Source organism: Vicia villosa, linkage group LG4, assembly GCF_029867415.1.
Source record: "Vicia villosa cultivar HV-30 ecotype Madison, WI linkage group LG4, Vvil1.0, whole genome shotgun sequence".
NCBI classification, from domain to species: domain Eukaryota; kingdom Viridiplantae; phylum Streptophyta; class Magnoliopsida; order Fabales; family Fabaceae; genus Vicia; species Vicia villosa.
Window position 1 is genome coordinate 101,631,394 of NC_081183.1, and position 7,369 is coordinate 101,638,762.

General features: G+C 32.1%; 1 long non-coding RNA gene across 1 annotated transcript; it reads right to left on the reverse strand.

The window, feature by feature from the left end:
- Positions 1–225: 225 nt before the first annotated feature.
- On the reverse strand, positions 226–3,749 carry LOC131599399 (uncharacterized). Its single transcript, XR_009282739.1, has 3 exons — positions 3,356–3,749; positions 2,434–2,508; positions 226–551 (listed from the first exon to the last, which is right to left on the reverse strand). It is a non-coding gene; the product is annotated as an uncharacterized LOC131599399 (long non-coding RNA).
- Between the last annotated feature and the right edge of the window lie 3,620 nt (positions 3,750–7,369).

A 7,369-nucleotide genomic window follows, 5' to 3' on the forward strand; every position in this document is an offset into this window, starting at 1 on the left:
AAAAGTTGTGCACTGTGTTAAACATGACTGGATATATATATATATATATATATATATATATATATATATATATATATATATATATATATATATATATATATATATATATATATATATATATATATATATATATATATATATATATATATATATATATATATATATATATATATATATATATATATATATATATATATATATATATATATATATATATATATATATATATATATATACACTAAATTGGTTGAATTTTGTAAATATTCTTGGTACCCTAAAAAAATGCACTTGGACAGAGATAGATCTTGAATTTTTTTTGTAACCAACCATATATTATAAAACTTTTAGCTAACCACCGTGAATAGCTAAATACAAAATGTAATTTCACAAAAGAGTAGATACCATAAGAATAATAGCCATTCATGACTTGGCTAAACTCATAAGCATAATATCAACACCAGAGCTTAAAAAGTAACTAAAAGTTACATGCCGTTTCTTTCTTTCTATTATGCTTCTCTTCCAAACCTTGAACAGTAGAATCAAGACACTTCCTGACACACAAAGAACATGTAAATTTATGGGTGATGATAATAATAAAAATATTAATTCTAAAGATACCAAAACCAACCAAACCATAACAAAATTGTAAAATAGTTCCGTTGAAGAATTATCCTAATAGTTATTTTGGCAAAATATTTAAGTTTCTACAAAACATAATGATGAGAGTTCAGACAATGAAAAGTTAATTTCATGTGTCTAGAATGTCCTGCTAAAGGAGTAAGGGATGCATTTTTTGTATACAGTGTATGAATGCTTACAATCTATCAAATTTATTAATCTTAATAACTTGTTCTTGCTTGGTTAATGTTTATAAGTTCATGAGGCTTCTTAAGGGATTCTTAATACTTAGTTAATGAGAATTAAATGTGATAAGTCATTGGGACGAATACGTAAGGCTTTCGACAGATTTAGTTGAATAGATCAAAACATTACACTAAATTGATTGAGTGGCCAAATTTTGGTTTCTGAATAAAAAGGAGCTATAAGTTGTATTGAACACTTTATTGAAATGAATTACTAGGTGCTAATTCTTTTAAGACTTAATGATCAAAAACTACAAAAATTTGCTTCTATAAAAACAACAAAACAAATGTAATAGCTAAGCCAAGAACCAGAAATGTTGTATTTAGTTAAACTCTCAATGGCTGATTGTGTTTTTTCAAATACTGAAACATATATTTCATTTCATTGTCTAATTGCGTTTTCTATACGAGTACATTTCTATACGAGTACCATTAATATATAAACCACGACGATATTTATTTAACTTTATAGATACAACATAATATTATAAAGCATCACAACACTAATTAAGAGACAATTTTTTAGAAAAATTTCAATATGTTCACAAACATATTTGTATAGATATATAAGTTATGCTCAACATATCATGTATAGATATATAGTAAACTATAGAGCATCCTAATCTTGAAAACTTAGTGACAATTTTAGCATTGAATAATTCATTAAGAAAAGAAAATATTGAATGATGATAATTCAAAAAAATCAATGAATATTGATATGTGACTATTATTTATTATACATGCCAAATTCTAAGATATATGTTTTTGGATAGCATAAAATAATAGTTGCAACTATGCAAGTTGAAATATTGACAAAGCTTATGAAACAATCACATTTTCAATACAGGGGCAGTTACTTAGGAATAGTAATCTGACAGGTAATTAATAAATGTGAGGTCTGCTAAATTTCATTTATGTTCAAAACTAGGAGTGCAAGAGTGTAAGTTCGTATTAGAAAGATCTGGATCGGCATTCATATACAAGTGAATAATTAAAAAGAATGGCAAGATTCAGGAGCAATGGATTCTCCAAATACTTGCATTATATTATGCTCAAAGCAATCATGAATGGCATAATCAATGCCTTAGGCAATATGCAAATTTTTAAAACAAATCAAAATTTAAAAAGATGAATAGTGACAATATGGTATTACAAATGAAAAATTTGAAACTCTTTACCCATTCCATAGGTCATTGAAAATAAATTCTATGTAATCTTGTAACAAAATATTGCTGGTTTTGGACAAGAAACACTTATTACTGGTTTTGAGCTTAGTTGTTTCTACCTTTAACAAATTTTTAGGTTTAAGAAAATGGATTATAAAGCTTCCTCTTTCCTTGCACTTGTTCTCTTTATGCACACAAATTGAATCAATTCTCCACATATATGGTACATATATCTCATCAACCCATTTGGTAGTAATTCATATCATTCCATCCGAAAAAATAAAACAGAACACTATTCCTGATTTAGTCAAAATTAATAACACCTTAGTTTACTAAATCTAATTAATCCATTGATATTATAGTGAACTTTGACAGAATAAGTTCTAACAGTTCAAGTAGAATACCTGATACTCAGTATTTTGGGTCAGTTGCTTTGGGAAGATGCTCAAGAACCTTTGGGTCAGCTCTGCTTTCTTAAACTACAAATCCAACATTCACATATAAGCTCAAATTAACAAAAATTGACCATAGTGAGATTATAAGACACACCATGCAGTATACACAACATTAAATTAAGCAGAAAAGAATATGTTCATAATAAAACAAAATCAGAATTTTAACCATAAAACAAATTAAAATTCAAAAATTTTTAGAATCACATATCACTTAGATGTTCAACTACACACTTAACTCAGCATTGTTCAACTCAATATCCAAACTCACTTTACATACAATAAACAATAAAATTTAAGAAAAGACTCAATACACAAAAGGAATTCAATACTATAAATACTCCTTCAATTTCTCTACTCATCATCAATAATACACAAAAAATTCACTCTATAGAAATCCCTAACCTTCCAAAACTACCTAAAGCTCATTATTCCTAAAAGTTATTGGAGCTTCAAACATTCAGATTGAACCAAACAATTTGATTGATACCAAACATGCATTCTGAATAGATTTAACAAAACAAAGCAACAAACTATGAGATTACCCATAAAAGAAAAGTGCGGAAATTGAAAGCAAACCTGAAAACACATTCAAAGTTAAAAAAACACAAAACTCATATTGTGGAATATTTCAAACTAAAACTAACCTATCTTTTGATTGAAGAAAAAATCAATATTGAACAAATCATTAAATTCAACACACCTCACTTCAAAATCAATATTCTGAAAAGTGAACAAAACCCTAAAAAATGACCTAAGAAAGAATATTAGGGTTTTTTTGTTGAATTGAATTGTGTTTCTGTGGAAATAGAATACAAAGGAATTAAAAATAAGGGTAATTTGCATAAGACACTTAGGGTTTGAGAAGACAAACCTGTTAAGATTCTTAGTGGTTGTTTTGTCGGCGTGAGTAGCTGAGAGAGGAAGAATTTGCTTTGACGGTTATCAATCTCCAAGGCGTGAGTGTGTTTATGAAGAAAAAGAGAAAAAAGTTTTAAAACCTAAGGGCGTGAGTGCGTTTTAGCGCGAATTGAAATTAGGGAAGACGACAGAAGGTTGTCACCGTCGTGGTAATTGGGTGTTTGGGGGTGGCGACGGGTGCTTCACAGTCGTGATGATATTTTCAATAAAACACGGTGACGGGTGCTTCCCTGTCGTGATGATATTTTCAACAGAACATGGCGATGGGTGCTTCAGTGTCATGATCTTTTGAGTGTGTCCTATTTTTTTCTCTTTCAAATCTTGGTTTTTTAGTGGCGACAGGTTTTGTACTGTCGTGATATTTAATCATTTTTAAAAAATGTAAGGACGGTAGGTGTGTACCGTCGTGACACGCGTCTTTATATAAGAGTTACGATGGTTATTAAGTAACAGTCGTAATTTTTGTGTTGTAAAACCTTAATTTTCTTGTAGTGGGGCTTGATGAGATTAATGTGGTGGATAATTATGTGGGCAGGTGTGATGAGAACCAGTTTGAAGATTTTATTTGTAGAAGGAGTGAGGATACTAGTAAACTTTGGTCCAACTTTCATATCAAAGAGAATATGTTGCTACAAAAATCTAAATTGAAGTGGGATCATGAAGGTGACGATAATACTCAGTTTTTTCACAATGTTATCAAGGATAGGAGGAGGAGGAATTTTATTAGTTAGATAGGTACTGATAGGGGTTTGCTGGTAGAAGTTAGCGACATCAAGGAAGAAGTTTAGAAACATTTTGGAAAGAAGTTTGTGGAGTGAGATGATAACAGGCCTATCCCGGAGTGTAACACCCCATATTTTCTAAATTAAATTTAATCGGAATTCAAATTATTATTTAGAATTATTCGGTATTTTGTGGAATTAATTGGAAAAAAAATTATGAGATAGGCTATTGGGCCAAGTGTGGTGTTAGTAAAGAGGGGGTGCTATGTTAGTAGGCCTTTTACTAAACTAAAATCTATTTTCATAAAAGTAAGGAATTGAGGGAAAAAGGAAAATAGATGTGAAAGAGGAGCAGAAGAGTAGAAGAGCTGATACGTGAAAGAGGAACATAAGAAGAAGAGGGTTAATCAAGATCTTTTGCTAAGGTAAGGGGGGACTCTCCGATTAACATCTCTTATCGTATTTTAGATGATAATACTGATTGGGAATATTATTTAGGTCAATTGGATTGTATGATTAGGTTTTGGGGTTTTGGGAGATTTAGTTTGTTTTTGTTGAATTGCTGAAATTGATTAATTGATGAATATTTTTGGTGTTAGATGACCTCTAAAAGGTGTTATAATTATAGTATGTTATGTTAATTGATGGTATTTTGGTGTGGGAACTATTGTGGTGCGATTAGATTGAGATTGGGAGAGGAAAGATGTCAAAAATCGCAGAAAAATTCTGCATAAATGCAACATGCGTCGACCTATGAAACTCATGCGTCGACCTATAGGTTCCCAAAAGACCAGCATGAGTCGACTCATGGGTCGACCTGAGTAAACCCGAGGGGGACAAAAAATTCTATGCGTCGACCTATGGAATCCGTGCGTCGACTCACAACATTCAATTTTTAACAAATTTCTTGAAGGCCATAACTTTCAAACCGTATGCCCGTTTTTAGTGCCGTTTTGAGCATTATGAACCTTATGAGATAACCTATGTGTTAAATGATGAAATGAGGTGTAACTTCAATTATTTTTTAATCATGATTTTATTACTTGATGAATGATGTATTGTGCATATATGTGATGAAATGTGACAATACATGCTATGTTTTAAACATGATTCATATGATGATTTGTTTGATTGTGTGATGGAGCTTATGAGATATTTCATGTGATGATATGAGTATGATGTGAATATTTTGTTTGTTTGATGGATGACATATTGTTGACATATATGATGCGATGCAACAATATGAGATGTGTTGAATGATGTGAATACATTTATATTTTTATTATTGATTATGATGATGATTGGTGTAAATACATGTATGTTCTGTAATGATGGTGATGGTGATGGTGATGATGATTGATTTGTGATGAATGATGCTGATACATATACATGCTTGATAATGATGATGATGGTAAGAGATGAGACGATGATGTTCATCGGATCGACGATGTTATAAATATGTTGTATATGTTTTCATTCATTCATAATCATATGTTGAGGGCTGAATCCAGATGATGTTGTGGATCCAGTGAAGGGCATAATTCCCATTGTGTGGAATTTGTGCTAGCAGGGCCGTATCTTGAAGATGTTGGATCGGGCGGTGGGTTATTCCCATTGATGATGTTTGATACCACATGCATAGTGTCAATTCATTCATATGCATAATTTTTATAACATGATTGAATGTTTTCCAGTGTTATGATTATTGATGATGTGTTGGTTGTTGTGTTGATGAAACTTGTCTGATTATCTGTATATGATACAATTGGGTGAATAATGTGACTATGATGTGTTATTGTTTATGTTGCAATAATATTTGCTAATTGCGATGAGACTCACCCTTACATGTTGACATTTTCAGATTGGCAAGTAGCGGTTTTCGGCTTTGGTGAGGATAACTCATAGGCTAGTTTGTTTAAGTAGAGCGTCGGTGTCATGCTCTGATATTGTAACACTGGGGAACACTAGTCTAGAGTCTATGAGGATACTCTATTCTATTGTTATTGTATTAACTTTGTGGGATTCGCATAGATGATGTTATGCTTATCTGTATGATGAATATTCCGCTGTGTAGAAACATGATTATGATAATGTGATGATTTGTTCCTAAGTGTAGCATGACAAATGACATATGAATAAATTGGTTTAAATTGAATTGTGGCACTTTTGTTTTTATGGTTTACTCTGAATTTTTATATAATTGCCGCAGGGTTTAGGAGGGTGTTACAATAGTGGTATCAGAGCAGGTCGGTCCGTCCGGCCAATTGTCGAGTCAGTTGAGTTGCGCGACAGATGAATACTGTCGGTGTATTATCCCTTGGTATGGGACATGTGAGTGAATCACTATCTATACTTGTTTGTTTTGTTGCAGGAGTTGGTTTGAGCGAAGTGGGGGAGAAGCCTTGCTTCTCGGAAGGGGTTCAGTTGCAAGTTTGCAAAGAGGATTGTTGTCGTGATGTTTTAGAAATCGAACTTCGGCGAAGGAATGTGTCACTCAAGTTATAAGAAGTTTGGGAGCAAAGAGATATGATAAAGGGGTGTTTGGAATATAATTGATTTGAAGAGGATAAGTTTGGAGCGAAATTTCCGTAAGCAAAACGCGGGAAAATTGCTGAATCGTTATGAAACATCGAAAATTCATAACTGGAGTTCTGGACATCCAATTTGAGTTCTGTTTGAAGCGTCAGAAAGCTAAAGAGATGAACTTTATTATAAAAATGGTTGCAGAAGCTGTAACATATTTAATTGTGACCGGATGATGTTGGAAAGAGGTGAAGTTTTGGTTACGCATGTTCTTAGAACTAGACTTGTTTGTTGGTACCGCACGAGACGTCAGTGTCAAAGTTAAGAGGATTGAAGGAATAACTAAAGGCTTGTTGAGATGCAATTTAAAAAAAAAATTAACTGTACCATTTGAGGAGTTTTGGAGATATCGTATAGAGTGTCGCTGTATGATGTCGATGTTGAATTTCAGATAACGTTGTAAAATTCATATCTTGAGTTCTGGGTGTCGGATTAATGTGCCGTTTGAACCTACAAAGAGGTGAGATTATGCTATAACTTATGGGAGAGTTATAAATACAATAGAGGTTATCCTATGAGGAGAGATTCTGAAGTCGGTTAAGGAAGCGTGAAGCTTGTTGAATAGGAATGGCTACTACCGCGATGGTTTGAAACGAAGTTGAGTAGAACATGTTGTTGATGAATAAGTTGATGAGATGTTCGGTAATAAAGATGATTTGAGT